This window comes from Myzus persicae, unplaced genomic scaffold (assembly GCF_001856785.1).
Source record: "Myzus persicae strain clone G006 unplaced genomic scaffold, MPER_G0061.0, whole genome shotgun sequence".
Lineage (NCBI taxonomy): Eukaryota > Metazoa > Arthropoda > Insecta > Hemiptera > Aphididae > Myzus > Myzus persicae.
Window position 1 is genome coordinate 246,120 of NW_019101569.1, and position 15,777 is coordinate 261,896.

The following is a 15,777-nucleotide window of genomic DNA, read 5'->3' on the forward strand; positions in this document are numbered from 1 at the left end:
AAGGTAGGTCACCCTTCCTGACGACCGACATTTCTCGACTCTCGAGTGGTATATGACATATAATATACGAGTATACCAGGTTAAAAACTATAATATACAAGTTCATAGTCTGGCAGTCGATTTTCGCACACCAATAGCTGCTATCGCACTAGAGGTAACCTAGAGGTATTATAATAATATATACGCTCGAGTGCGATATTCCGATCGGTTATCTTACCGCATTAGTGATGGTACTCGAGTTCATATGTATATATAGTGCCTCGTTAAAAGTTTATTTTTTTTTTGTACATTAATAATAATAAAATACGAACTTTTAAGCCCGTCTCATCCCCCCTCCCCCCGACCTTGCGGTTTCCCTTTGGCAGGCGGTTTAATACGGGTGTATATTATTATAATAATATGTATGTATAGAGCTACTTAATACAATATTATACGTATAGAGGTTAATGTCTTCTACACGACGATAACAACCCCTCGACGTGCGCACCCCGCTCGCGTGGAACCCGAAGTTTGTGAGGCCCCCGACACACACATACACACACACACACACACACACACACACACACACACACACACACACACACACACACACACACACACACACACTCGCATAAATATCGATCCCCGCAGCAGCCATTTACATATACCTACCGCAACCACCACCGGACAGTGCTGTTAAATCAGTCTCGTGCGGTAGACAGGTATATATAGATAGGATCACACATACATGTGCACGGCTGCACAAGTGTATCACCACGACCTTCTGACCATCACCCACCTTCACGGCGAGGCGTGAGGTGTGGTGTGCAGTTTTCTTCCGTCCGCAGACCTTCGGAGCACAACGATTTTCGCGTGTCATACGAGTTACAACTATTAAATAACATTAATGTAACAATATAGTATCACAAACACGAAACCGCACCAAGATAACCGAATGTGTGTGCAGCGAGTACGTATATAAATAATAACGTATAGAGAAAACGGTGCGAACAATATACAATAATTATTAGTGTTATATATATGCGCCGTACACACGCAGTCCGCCGAGCTCCAGAATGCCCGCGAACATCCTTTGACGGTGCAGGGTTGGTGGGTCGACGGACCGACAAAGTGGCCTGCATACTGTACAGTGGTTTCCGTTACTTCGAGTTGAGTGTAAAACGAAAATAACATTAAATATTTATTACCTAGATGCTTGATCGTCTCGGACAATCGACAGTGTGGTGTATGCACATGTATGTGTACGTACCTCTAGAAATTATGAATGGCACTACAATTTTTACGTAAATCGTATTATGAGTTAATAATTGTTATAATATCAAATTGATTTTCCTGATACGTACATCCATGAATCGCGAAATCATTTGACAATAGGTAACCGCCATTATATTTTATAATTTAAACTTGTAGCATTGTTGATCTATTGTTGTTCTTTTGAAATTATTTTTGCATGGCAGAGAATTTATTATACCATTCAAATATTATGTATTTAATTAGACCGTTAATATCATGTCATTAATTATTACGAACACGATGGTTGTATACAATTTGTTTTACAACAATGCATGCAAAGCCGCGCAGAGGGTATAGTCGAAATAATATATTGGTATAGATTAGGGGGGCTTAATTTCCGCCACGACTAAGCCCCCCTCCCAAAGCATTACCCCATTTACGCTTATGATGCGGGGCACCTATTTATTATATAGAAACAGACGGCTGTCCGACTTTTTTTTTTTCAACCATAATGTCTCCGGATTTTGTGTTGTTACACGCTCCGATAGGTTAATTTTATGGCGATATGACATGCATAATGATATTATCATTCGGAACGAGTTGACCTGACTAAATTATCTCTGACTAAAAATCCACAATGACGTCACGGCGTACCTATACATGCCGAATACGTCCCTCAAGGTACATCCACTAAGGTTACTAAGGTTACCGCAGTGTGCTCATATACCATCATGGCGTATGCATATATGCGTGTAACTGCAGACTATTACCACTATAGGTTCCTACCTTTTATTATTGCAGGATATTGCGGTAAAACCATATTATCATAGATACTTACATTTATTTTTTTGTTTTAAGTGCGTAGGTACGGGGTCAGGTTAGGTTAAGCATGCTCAGCGATCACCCTCTTTAACCTTTAATAATGCATTATTCTGGTTCTGGGAATTTTTAAGTTTTCTCAAAGTCGTCGGTATTATGAAGACTATTTTTCAAATATTTAGATTTTTTATAAATTCATATTTTCTATCGACCTTTTGTATTGGTACCTACCTGCTAGAGTCCATATTGAATATTTATAACAATAATATAATATGCAAAACGTTACCGTATTGGCTTATAATATAATATTATTACTTAAACTACCTGCAGGTATTGTTTACGTCTTAAAAAGTTTGTGTAGACTGCACTGCAGTGTGTGTGTAATTACAGTGGACTTGACTTATGGGCTCACGGATAACGGCGTTCAGTCGATATGACCCAAAATCGACCGGACCTAAATAGATTTAAAAAAAAAGGGTCTGTTAAAAGACTTAAATGTTGCTCAAGGTCCCTTCCAATTTTACACCAACAATAAATCGATAGAAAATGTAAACATTTTTAGTAAAATTTTGAAAGGAATTAAAGTTGTTTGTGTTGTATAGTGGTTTCAATTCGTACCTTTATATTATTACAACGCTAATATTATTATTACGTACAACAATCGCTATCGCATTTCACATCACCGAGGCACAACATTTAATAAGCGATTCCAGTACGGACGGCGTATGTATATTTTCCAAAATGGTCGAAGGTGACGAGAAACCAAACTGAAGTAAATGGATTTTTAATAAATAATATTATTATGTAGGAGTTGACAATTAATAAAAAAATTTTTTTTTTCGTTTCGACCCGTAATTTTGCCCATGCATTGTAATATATTCAAATACTAGGTGTGTATTCGGTTTTCAGACTCACTTTGTGCTGGTATTCCTAAGGTGAGACTATTATATAAACGTCGTATTATTCTACAGTTGTAAAATTGACCTTTATAAATGTATAATTGCTAAGTGTTATAAAAATAGCGTGCGCTTGTGTGGACGAAAAAAAAACATCTTTAGTACCTACATTACATGTGTGATATGTAAATAATATGTAAATATACAGTAAGTGTGTATATATTATATATGCTAGAAAAATATAAATTGACTGCAACGAGTCAACGGTCGTTTTTTTTGTATTATTATTATTAGCGTAACACCTCTGTTATTGGAATATAAGTAGGTAAGTAAAGGTACGATAATAATATTATGGACGACGTGCCTATGTATTATGACGTGAGCAATGGGCACATATAATACGAATATGATGTCGGTTATAGTTTTTATGTAACATGCAATCAGGGTCGGCGTTAGGGGTGGGCGAAGAGGGCTTATGGGCAATCGATGGCCTCAACAAAATTGTAATTGATTATTGTTGAGAGGGAGGTGCAAGAATATTCGTGGCTCCAGCACTGCACACAATGTGTCGACAAGGTTCATGCGGTATATACGTTTCCGATATACTTCGGATACCTAACAAATTTCTAACAAAATATTGAAGATAAAATATAGTTCCAGACAAATACGAATCCCAGCGTATTTTATTTTCAAATTTTATACGAAATAAGCGACCATTCTCCACGTATGTATTTAAAACGTAGTCAGAGAGCAAACATCCAATATTTAAATCGGGACAAATTGATATGAGTTCACCAAACGCATTTTGGATATCTTGAAAAGGTAAAAATGGTAATTCAAAATAGTTCAAAGCAAATGGCGACAGTGCTTCAAAGTTGCAGATAAAAATCGTACTCGTAATCCTGTTTCACCGCTTTATACGCACCTCCTGCAATGTGTCCCGTGGGGAAGTGACCGGCCGTCGTTTTATTAATATGATAGAATCTTCCACAGTTGCATTTAATTCGGTAAACATTCCTGGGAATCCGCCGAGAAGACTTGAGAGTTGAAAGGCCTAGCTTGTGTCGTGATTTAGCTTAGTTAAGCTGATAATAGAAAAATAATACTCCGGTAATGTGTATAATGTGTAAAAATACAGTTTAACAATTTTTTCTATCGCGTCTCGGTGTTAGTGCTGGGTGGCTCTCCTCAAGTTTTCATATCATGTAAATTATTCATCTACGCTCATATAATGGTTATTCAATAAGTAGTTATCAACTGGGGTGACATGTCGACATGTCGTTCAAGGGTGACATGGACCCAGCAAAGGGGTGACATAAAATGTCTACAAGAATAGAGGAAAAAATATGAGAATTATTAAGTTTTTCGAATAAAATCGTATTTATGCCGCTGTGGTGTAATCGCCACTAATGTAACAACGGAACAGAATACAATATGTAATAATATAAACATATAATATATAATACTAATTTATGTATTCATTATTATTATTATTTTTTTTTAATTTGGCAATTTAAAGTGTTCATTGAACCTTGGAAATCAAATAAGTGTATACCTACTTATTATTTTTCTGCATGCTATATTTTTTTCACATAAAATGAAAAACACTCATTATTCTATAACGCACAATTTAAATTGATTAATATATTTATGTTAGAGAGATAAAGTGTTGGGTACTAAAGAGGCTAAGGGTGACATGAAATAAAAAAGGTTGAGAAGCCGCTGCAGGTTTATTGTAACCATGATTATAATGTGTACATTATATTCTAATAAAGGTGAAAAAAAAGAAAACGATAGGAAAATATAACATTTTTCCCTAGTAAATTTTACCATTTTGACATGCCTCATCTAACTTATTGTCCTGCAATTATCCATCGACAATAATATTACAAAGGTGAAAATCGTGTCACGAGCAGCGTATATTATTCAGAAATTATGGAAAACAAGATTTTTGAGATATTCTCGGCATTATTCTGTAGGATAACAAAATAGAAATCAAAATTAAAATAATCACGTTGTATTTAGTGTTATACGAGATTTTGGTTAAAAAATGCTAATTTTTGAATAATTTTTTTTGTTTGATATTTATGGTTCGATTGTGTATGTTAGTCGATAGCATACATGATAAAATAGCTTTGAAATTAAAAACAATTACAATAAAAACTTGAAACTGAGACCCAGGCTCGGTTTTGTTAAAAACAAATATAAATTGCCCATAACTGGAAAACAAAAAGCTAGTTTACCCAAGTGTTTTTCATAACTCGAGGAACATTATTATCATATATGACGGCCACGGGACACACTGTATAATATAGTTCTTACAACCTACATGGCAACAGAAATGATTAGTATTTTGGTTTTGCTCATACCGGCGGGGAATTCGACAAACGAAAATGACGATAAATCGCACGATATAATGTTATTTTTTGTGATCGAGATTCGAGAGGGACAATATAATATAATATTATTTAATTGTGGGACAGTAGCTGCGATGACGTGCGCGCCTATATACAATGGCAGCATAATACGCTCAATTGACCAATTATGGGCTAAACACTTGAATGTCTATTAACACAAACAAAGTTCATGTCCGGTATAGTCGCGGTACCATTATTGTTTGTGTACAGCGTAAGCGTATTTACTGAATAAATTTTATTAATTCGTTGACGTTTACAAAAAAAACTAAATCATACCGTTAAATCGATACCGATTGGGACCTGATGTCCGTGCAACTTCCGTAGTGCAGAATCTATATATTTTATTATTATTAAACTATGTGCATGGTACCAATGTAATTAGTTTATAAATAAAAAAATTTTAACAAAAAAATAAAATTAAAAAAAAAACTCAAAATAGGTAGTATCACTAATGGGTAATGGGTTCTTCCCTCAAAAGCTTCACATGCAACTCTTCTCTCTCACATCTGCTTATTGTTCTGAATAATAATAAATTGTACCTTATAAAAACCAAAAACAAAATAACATACCTAGTCTGCGTTGTTGAAGAATAATTGTAAAATGTCTTCAATTATATTTACTACCTATTACCAATACGCGTTTGCAATTATTCGACACAGCTAAAACGATTTCAATTTAATAACGCCTGTTAAAAAAAGTAACATTATTATTGCAATATTTTCGAAAAATGTATTTAAAGGTCTTGACCGATAAAAGTATTTATTTGTCTCGATTATGTTCCGAAATTTTTTTTTAATAAAATCATTCGATTGAACGTATTTGTTTTTCATATCGTCATAAAATATTGTTATAAATAAATCGACTATTTGCACGCAAATATTACCGAAAAACCACGAAAACGCGTGCACTAGTATCATATATGCATACTCCGTGCGATTTGATTGGTTTAATATAATTAGATATCGTGTAAGACGTAATTATACTATTATTAGGGGAATAATGAATAATTAATATCGCGATATAATATTACAACCCGAAGATGTGCTTTGTCGCTTTGAGTGTATAACAATTCACGTCAATACACTCACTATTTGTACGCGCACAGTAGTTATTATAATATAATTCGTATCGAATATAAAAAATAAATGAATCGATTTTAGCATCATTCATGAGTGTAATATTATTATGATGGGGGTGAGTTTGCCAAGTTTATTATTTATCGTGCGTGCTGGCCAACTCCTCTGCACATAGTCCTAAAAGTATCATATCATGTGACCGGTAAGTAGGTATCGTGTACATGTTAAGTATATATATTTTTTTAATGCAAAACCGGTAGTCTAACTAACAGGAGTCCATCGCGCTATACCTATATTTAATTCTGTTTGAATCATTAATATTATTCTTATTGTTATTATTGTAATTATTATGTAATTTCGAGATGTCCACGGTGTGGCCGCCACTGCCAATTTATATTTCATTGGTCCAATTTGTTACAAAGTCCCTGTGTCACCGCTGTCGTAAATACACGTCACTCTGCACAACTCTGGTGCACCCACACAAGCTCGTTATACCTAATTGTTGTATATTATTATATTTAACGACACACACACGTCTGTCTAAATCGTATATTATTATGCAGTCTGGCGTGTTTAAGTATTTGGCAATAATACTATATATGATATATATAATACGTCTGATGTAGGAACAATTTACGATCTAATAATTGACGTTTGGTACGCACCTATATATGTTCGCTGTATTGAACAATAGTAATAATAATAATAATAATAATAATAATAATAATAATCGACGATGTAGTCTCTTGTACAACATGTCAAAAGAGAGGAGTCTTATTATATATCAATTGGAATAGATTGATCGGCAATGAATGTCTGTACATAACGACGTGAAAGAGATATTATACTTCGAAAAACAATAAATAAATTATAGATCATCAAACGACTGCACACTCGACCACGTTGAATTTCGACAACGCGATGTCTTATCGATAAATCGGACCGGTAAAAATTGTAGTTTGCAATTTTTCTACACTATAGTGTAATATTTAAAATACTATTTAATTAAAAATAATATTTAAGATACATAAACTCATTTATTCGATATTATTATAAATGAATACATATTTTCGAGTACATTATATTAGCTGTAACACGCATTTCCTACATAGTAATATTATACAAGTGAACTTGTTTTAAAATGGACCAAATCGAGGGATATGGTCGGGATTACCTGCAATGCTACATCTAAAATTAAGTAACATAATCATTTGGAGAGTATACCTGGGTAACAAAATCACGTCTTACTCAAATTTTGAAAAGTTATGGCCTTATGGGTGCGTGAGAACGAGATAGGACTTAGGACGTTAGGTTAATATTTACGAAAATTCTATATTATTATAATACAAGCGAATGTTATTATAATGTAAAATATTTTACACTGATGTTCTTACATATATACATATACATACATACTGTAATACTTAGTCAGGTATCTGGCCTGACAAGAAGGGAGGGGAAGGAAGAATTCCCCTGAGTCTGCAATTTTTAAGAAGGCTCTGGCATTTGGCTCAATTTTTTTCAGAATACAATTAAAAATAAGAATTTGATGACCACGGTCATGTGCATAGTAGTCAACGAACTATATAATATAATCTAATAACTCTAATACTAAAAGTATGGCGTAAGCTCGTGGATACTTATGTATAATATTATTATAGATTGATTAATATCAATTATTTTTAACTGACGGTATGATAAATGAACAACAAAGTTGGAACTTGGAAACCACCTCTACATTATTATTTAATAGGTGTTTATTTTTAAATAATATTTGTAGTATTGTTATATTTGTAGGTTTTCCGGTCAGGACCAAGGACGTTTTCCGAGAAAATTTTGATACCGTATTACGTGATATGCGCAACTGTTTCGGAATAACATAATAGTGATCTTGTAAACATAATATCATACGCAGTAAATCTCATACATATTTACGAGTGAGTGTAACCACAAGTTAGACTTATATAATAATAATATGCTTCAAGGGCGCTTTTGATGGAAGTTTTTCGATGCACCCTCAAAGAATTTCCTTTTACTGTTGTTCTGTTGTTCAAAATATCCCGCGTTCATGATATAATCCCTTATTCAAAATACCTAATTCCCATTAAAACTTTCTCAAATTTTAAATAATCACATTATTACATTTTAAGTTGGTTTAACGTAATGATAAATATAATAATATAATCCCAACTGAATATTTTCAATTATAAAATATCACAATGAATATTTGTAAATATATAAATAAAATATGTATATATATATATATATATATATATATAGGTACTTCACATTCATTTATATTATTTAAGTTATTTTTATTTAATACTACCGGTTTATGTTTAAAAATTAGTCTGTATTCAACCTAAATCTATACAATAAATGCTTTTAAATTGAAACAATTTATATTTTTTCACATGAATTATCATTAGTTTTTTTGTATTTTAATAATTTTATGTTTTAATGTAGGTATCTACCTCTTTTTTTGTCATTTTACTTGTGTGACAGCAACCTGCAAAACCTTTACACTTATAATTTACATACTTATTAAACATAACGCTATATACAAATATATTTTTACTGAATCTGTGTAAACTATGTAACTTAATTTTGTGTTTTGTGCTTTTTTACTTTGTTAGCTATTTACAAAGTTAATTAAAAAATTTTTGGTTTTAAAATGTCGCTTTAACCCTTAACAAAATAATAAGATTAGAAAAAAAACATTCAGACCGGCAGCAACACAATAAATATCATCTCACAAGCGTATAAAAAAAAATAATGCCACTATAACTTATTAATCGAATGTATTGCAAAGGGCTATTATCCCACAGAGTTACTTAACTATTATTACTATTACGATAACATTGCACAAAAAATCGTACTTATATACATTTAAGAAGTCAAATTAAGGTATGTTCGGATACAACATAATCTCTATCCCTTACCTACTGGCTGTATAATAATGGAAAATATATCGAAAAATATATGTCGTTTATACTCAAGCGGTATTAATTTAGATTGAAAAATAATATGATTGTTATAAATTAAAATTTAATATCAATATAAATTGTAAAATTAATTGTTATATTTGACCTGCTCAGAGCCAGTGGGATGCCATGATGTGGATATAATTGAATTGACATAATAAAATGCAATGAAAAATAATTCTGAGGTAATTTTAAATATTTGTATTATTAAGAACCGGGGAAGTCGGTCTGCCGTAAAGTTAAGTTCAAAATTGTTTGTTGACTACAAGATAGTTTACACATTTTGTTCTTTAGACGAATATGAACTTGTGTCTATGCACCTATTTTCTATAAATTTTAATTTCTGTAGGATCTAGAGTATGCTAATAATAAATTACCAAGCGTTCTTACAAACAAGCATTTTATCATTATACATAAATCTAAAATAAACTGAAAATTCTCGTTTTTTTTTAAAAAAACCTTTTCTCTTGAGTTTTACAAAAGGACTGTGATGTTTTTCATAAGAACCAACAAGATCCGACTCCTAGTAGGAAGTGACTAGTAGCGATAATTCTGGAAATTGAAGATCGAAGCATTTCTCTAAAACATTTACAAAAACACACAAAAAAAAATACATATTATTGTTTGATCAATAACTCAATAATATCCACTCGGAATCTATAAAACAAAATTATTTGAAACATGGAATGTACTATATAGTTTAGAGGTGAACCAGATTTTTCAAGGCATGTTATTTAATGGCGCGCATTGGGCGCAAGAGTGGATCCAGGGGGAAGCTGCACTGGGGGCAATATATGAAATATGTTTTTAATTTAAGTGTCACCCTTCATAATTAGATTTTGGATCCGCCCTTGATTGGGTGTATATTGTGTGGATAGTATAATCGAAATCCATTACGCTGCATACAATTAATTTCGAAGATGTCACTTTAATTATTCAATCTAAACCAAATACATGAGAGTAATCATCAGTGTTATGAATATTATATTCAAGGTCTAATCGAATCAAGTTATCACTCATCGTAGTTCTCACCATACATAATCTAAGGAATTATACAATTTTAACTCTGCGGATACATATTTTAATATACAAGCATAATATAGAGTACCTACTAAAGTGTACCTACATAATATTATCTATTTACTGCTCGCCAACACAGATAATTTTCGGGGCCTAAATCCAAGGTCAAAGAACCATTATGACTGCGAATTGTTCTGATTTTAAACGAAATAATGTACACTTCGCATATTATTATTATATACGCATAGGGTGCTGTACGTGGCGACAAATATTGGGTCTGATGGATTAGGCATTGGGTTGATGCAATAACAGTTCGCAGCCCGCGGGCAGTGTTTACGCCAATATAATACGTATAGACTTGGCATAAACATCGTCTATTTATCGCCGTCGCCCGTCGACTCTTGTCGGATTATCTCGAGGTGATGTGCGAAACAACTTTAACTCGCTATAATATTGTACAGGAAAAAAATAACGTAATTCGTTTTCAAACGTTATTTTAACACAACATTATTAAATTATGTACATTTTTTCATTACGTATAATATAACTGCTGCAGTGGAGTAAAACGTTACATTATTATGTTTTGTACTAATATTGATTTTTGAATCTGCTTTTTTTTTTTTTAATTTTAGGGAGGGGATTTACTAAATATCTACTCGACTAAAAATAAATTGTTTAACTGAATACTGATCGGTTAGTTCACTTGATTCTATAAGACAAAATATCAAGGAGAGAATATCCAGTACTTATCAATACCTACTAAAATATCCAAGTCCAAATACCCAAGGTCAAAATATACAACGGATTTAAGTCCCAGGTTAAAAAAAAAGGATAGGAAAAAGCTCTAATAAAAAAATATATATATATGTATTTAAAATAGCGAGGGGTTAAAAAAAGATGATGGCTGTTAAAAGTTTCTAATACATTATATTTTAATGAAAAAATAAACCCATTAATAATAATACCATTATTTACTATCTATATACCTACCTATTGGCTATTTATTATTGGCACTGATTAATTCACTTGGCAATCATTAACAAAATATATGTTTTACTTTCTTGATTTTGGATCGGAATGAAAAAAATCTGAATTTTGAAAAATTCAAGATTTTGTTGCGAGTAGGAAAATAGTAAAAATGTAACTCAGTCATAATGGGTAGGCGGGTAATTAATTTAGCCTCAATATAAGATATTAATGAAATAGATCCGATATCATGTCCAAGCGAGGTATATGTAGATGAGTTTGATCCATAAAAACGTTGGCGTGTTCAGCCTTGAAAACTATATTTTTGAACTTTCCTTTTAAACTAGGTATGAGAGGTTGAAAGTTGGATGATAGCTTATTTAAAAGGGTTTGCCCAGTAAGTACGAAATGTGAATTTAAAATTAAAAAAAATTAATTTACTTGTTTAAAAAAAAAATAGTCAATTTTAGCTAGATTTTCCTTTAGCAACCTCAAATATCTAAAACTGGAGAATGAATTTTGTTGTTATTATCTTATTAGAATCATAATGAATAGAAGTGCAGTGAAGAGTTTCAGACTTTTATCTCTAACAGTCTTTTCATGACAGACCTTTAAATTTGTACATCATAAACATACACACACATGTGTATAGATAAGAACTATAAGTACCAAAGGCTAAAATTCGATTAAAGTTTTAAGAGGACTAAAAAGTACCTACGAGGTAAGTTCAATAAGAATAGTACAACCAAAGTACTAGAGCATAAAAAAACAAATTTAGAAGCAAACCACTATAATTTCGTATAGGCACTTGAAAATAAAGTGAGTTCTAGTTCAGATAATTTCCCATTTCGAGCATTGACTAAAGTACAACTTGGTTAAACTCTATTGCAATAAAATACATTTTACGATATGACTATAGTGACTATAGGTACTATAACAGTATCTATATACGATGGTATACGATGACCGTTGGCGTTAACACAATAATAATAATAATAATAATAATTTTATACCACCTTAATTATTGAGGTATCCGCTGTTATCAGCCCGCTATGTACTTTACTCGTGGTGTGGAGTTGCGTAAACATTATTATATTATGATAATATGCGTACTGTCGTATTTTATATTTTATAGTTGTTTTTAACACCGACAACAAACGAAACACGGTTTTAAGCAGGAAAAAACTGTTTGACACAAAAAAATATAAATCATACACACCGCTATATTATAAGAGAACATGCACCCGTATGTGTTGTCTCCGTTTTGCTAATGCATCGTAATAATATTATAGAAAAATGTACGTCCAGAATTTCCAATTGTGTGTTGTTAGCTTAAATATTAGAGTGAATCGACCTATTATCAAACTTAAAGTTAAGAATATTACCCGTCGTTTTTTTACGATGTTTAATTTTTTTAACCGAGTCATGAGTAGGTTTGTTCAATATTTGTAATTGAAAATGCTCATAATTCACTTAAAAATTAAATCATCACAAAAAACCGACGAGAGAACACTGGTGATGTCCTAACCTATAAGTTTGATAATTTTTAGTCAGTTCACTCCAATATCAATACCTAAAATTTATAATATAAAATATATATATGTAAAATTTATAATATTATGTCGAACTATATTTGTAAGATGGATACAACGCATGCGGGTACGATATCCTTTTAGTATTACATCGACGCTATGAGTATATGACAAATTCAAGGGAGTAAAACAAAAAAGTAAAGAACTATAGACGTTTTGTCTTTTTATTAACTCTAATCCTTTGTACAACATTGACATATAATATTATAATAATTAACAACGTGTATTATTATTAGCGCACAAACAGATAGCGTGCCTATGGGCCATCTTAAAAATGTCGAGTTTATTTTATAGGTACGATGAAGTGTAACCGCTGGGTCACTTCTTTTTTTCATGTAACTCGTGTCATTTTTAATACTGGCACATATGATATGCTCATTGTAAATGAAGTTTTACAGATTGTATGATATATTAAAAATTAAAAAGGAATAAAAAAATGTTATCGGTAATATTATATTATATTGTAATGTAAAACGCAATTTTCCACACCACATTTCGTAATGTAATATAGATTATGCTGAAAATATTATTATTATTATTATTGATTTACACCTGTGCAGTTTTGGATACACTTCTAATAACAAATCTATCAAGACGACATGACGTAATAGTACCCCTGATATTAAAACCCAAACATTTTTTCCGTACCCAATTTGCCTGCAGCAGAAGACCGCAGACACCGAGGGGTATATTTCCAAGAGTGCAAAAGTTCGTTAAGTCCCATAAAGGCGTGCAAAAATATAATATTCTCTCTAATCAAAATTGCTGTTCTTTGCAAATTTGTGGAATTATATTTACGAGTTGTGCGGTTTTACGGTGAGGTATAATTACTTTACGCCGCTCCATCTATACACATTATTATGACATGTATATTATGCTCAGCGAGTGGGCACACACTCGCAAAAGACACACACATAAATCTCGACGGCGAGCACATAATATGCGGTAACTATAACTTAATTAAGCTTCGTAGGAAGAAGCGGGCCCGAATGGGATTATAAATAATATAATAATAATATATTATGGGCGTACCTACGCAAATAAACGTCGGCACTAATGTCACGCACCTAGGGCGGGGAGGGGTTCGCAAATGCGTGTGAGGATCCTTTTGGGCGAATTTTTCACTTTCCATTTTCTTCAGATCTGTAATACGCTGCACGCACACATTATCTACTATAATGCACGACATATACGTGCCATTTACCAGGAGCGGGCAAACTTTTTTGATTATGATCTACTGAAAATGGCCTAACATAAAACAATTTTTATTATTGTCGAGTCTTATCATCATTCATCACTAATATTAATAATAACATATATTTACATACAATACTGCTACAATATAAATAATAATAAAATTAAAGTGTATAGTTATCTACAAATTAGTGTTTCAAAATAAATTACCATTGTACAGGTTGCATTATTGCTGCAGGCTTAGAATCATGTTATTGGAACATATATCGTTAGCCAGATAATAATATTTTGATAAATAGTCTCGATAACTGTGAAATGAAACCGGAAGTCGGGCAGGATTAGATTTAGGACTTATTGGTATATTTTTTAAATTACTCCGTAATGTGTTCTGATATCTCTAAAAACAATATTGGAGATTTTCGTAAAATCAATAGAGTAGTTTTTGAGTATATAAGTTACAAACATACATTTGGTTTTAAGATGTAGTTTCTTTAATCGAGTCCATGCGATTTCATGCATTTACCACATCTGTCCGTGTAACCAATGGCAGCCATTTATTAAAAAAAAAAGTTTCAACTTTCACCGTGAAACTCAATATTCTTGTTTGAGGACCTCTTTAAAATGCGAATTTCTTAAAATTCTTTCATAGCGGGTTCCTATATCAGTCAGGAAAAGTTCTTTTAAATAGAGAGATATTATATACCTCACGGTTAGGATTTATAATAACTAATACTTAAAACTTACTATATTAAATAGTATCATGTGATATAATATGAACCTAGGCACATTTTTTAAGACTCCGCGTGGATTTTTCTCGGCGAGCCCGGAATGTAGGAAATTAAATTAAACAAATCAACAATCAATTTGGCGATATGTTGAGTGCAGTAAAAAATAAAAATTATTCACTTTCCTAGCTCCACCACCGTTGGTGTGGGGTGGAAAACATTTCTGGAACATTATTTTAATATTTATACCGGATTACACGTAAATACCTGGATAAATCCTCTTGGCCCTGTTCCTGAAATCAGTTTCAGGTTGTTATGAAATTTAAACTAGGTAGGTACATATAAACCGTACCTGAATATTCTAGACTACTGTTTAAATTTATAACTATGTATGAACATATTATTTTTGTGTCTTATCATATTTCATATTCTTTTTCTTTTGTTTTTAGTCTTTTGTTCTTTTTCTGTCTCTGTTTCTGTTTCTGTCATTGTCTCTGTCACTCTATCTCTCTCTCTCTCGCTTTAAAAATGTATTTTATTAATATAATCATTCATGCACAAACCATCTATCTACATCCCAAGTATGCTTAAATGAGGTAGATAAATCACTGGAATTTTATATTTCAGTTTTATTTATGTAGTTTTTGTTTTATTACAAAATAAAATAATAGATTATATAACCAACAATTAATTTCGTTTACAACATATACTGAATATAGCTTTTATATTGTATACCTAGTCGAATAAATAGCGACTAAATGAAAATACCACGGAAACGTCAAATTACAAAAACTGAATAAAATGTTTCTAAATTTTCGACAAGTATGGATACAATAATAAACTTTTTTCATACCA

At 31.9% G+C, this 15,777-nt stretch overlaps 1 protein-coding gene across 2 annotated transcripts in view; it reads left to right on the forward strand.

Annotated features, from left to right (window-relative positions):
* LOC111029630 (serine/threonine-protein kinase NIM1-like) overlaps window positions 1–15,777 on the forward strand; it is a 48,514-nt gene that overhangs the window by 12,283 nt on the left and 20,454 nt on the right. The window contains exon 2 of one of the 2 annotated variants that reach the window (XM_022308720.1): window positions 8,239–8,378. The exons of the other annotated variant lie outside the window; for it this stretch is intronic. The gene's annotated coding sequence lies outside the window, so the exon portion shown is untranslated. The remainder of the gene's footprint in view (window positions 1–8,238; window positions 8,379–15,777) is intronic. 2 annotated transcript variants of the gene reach the window in all.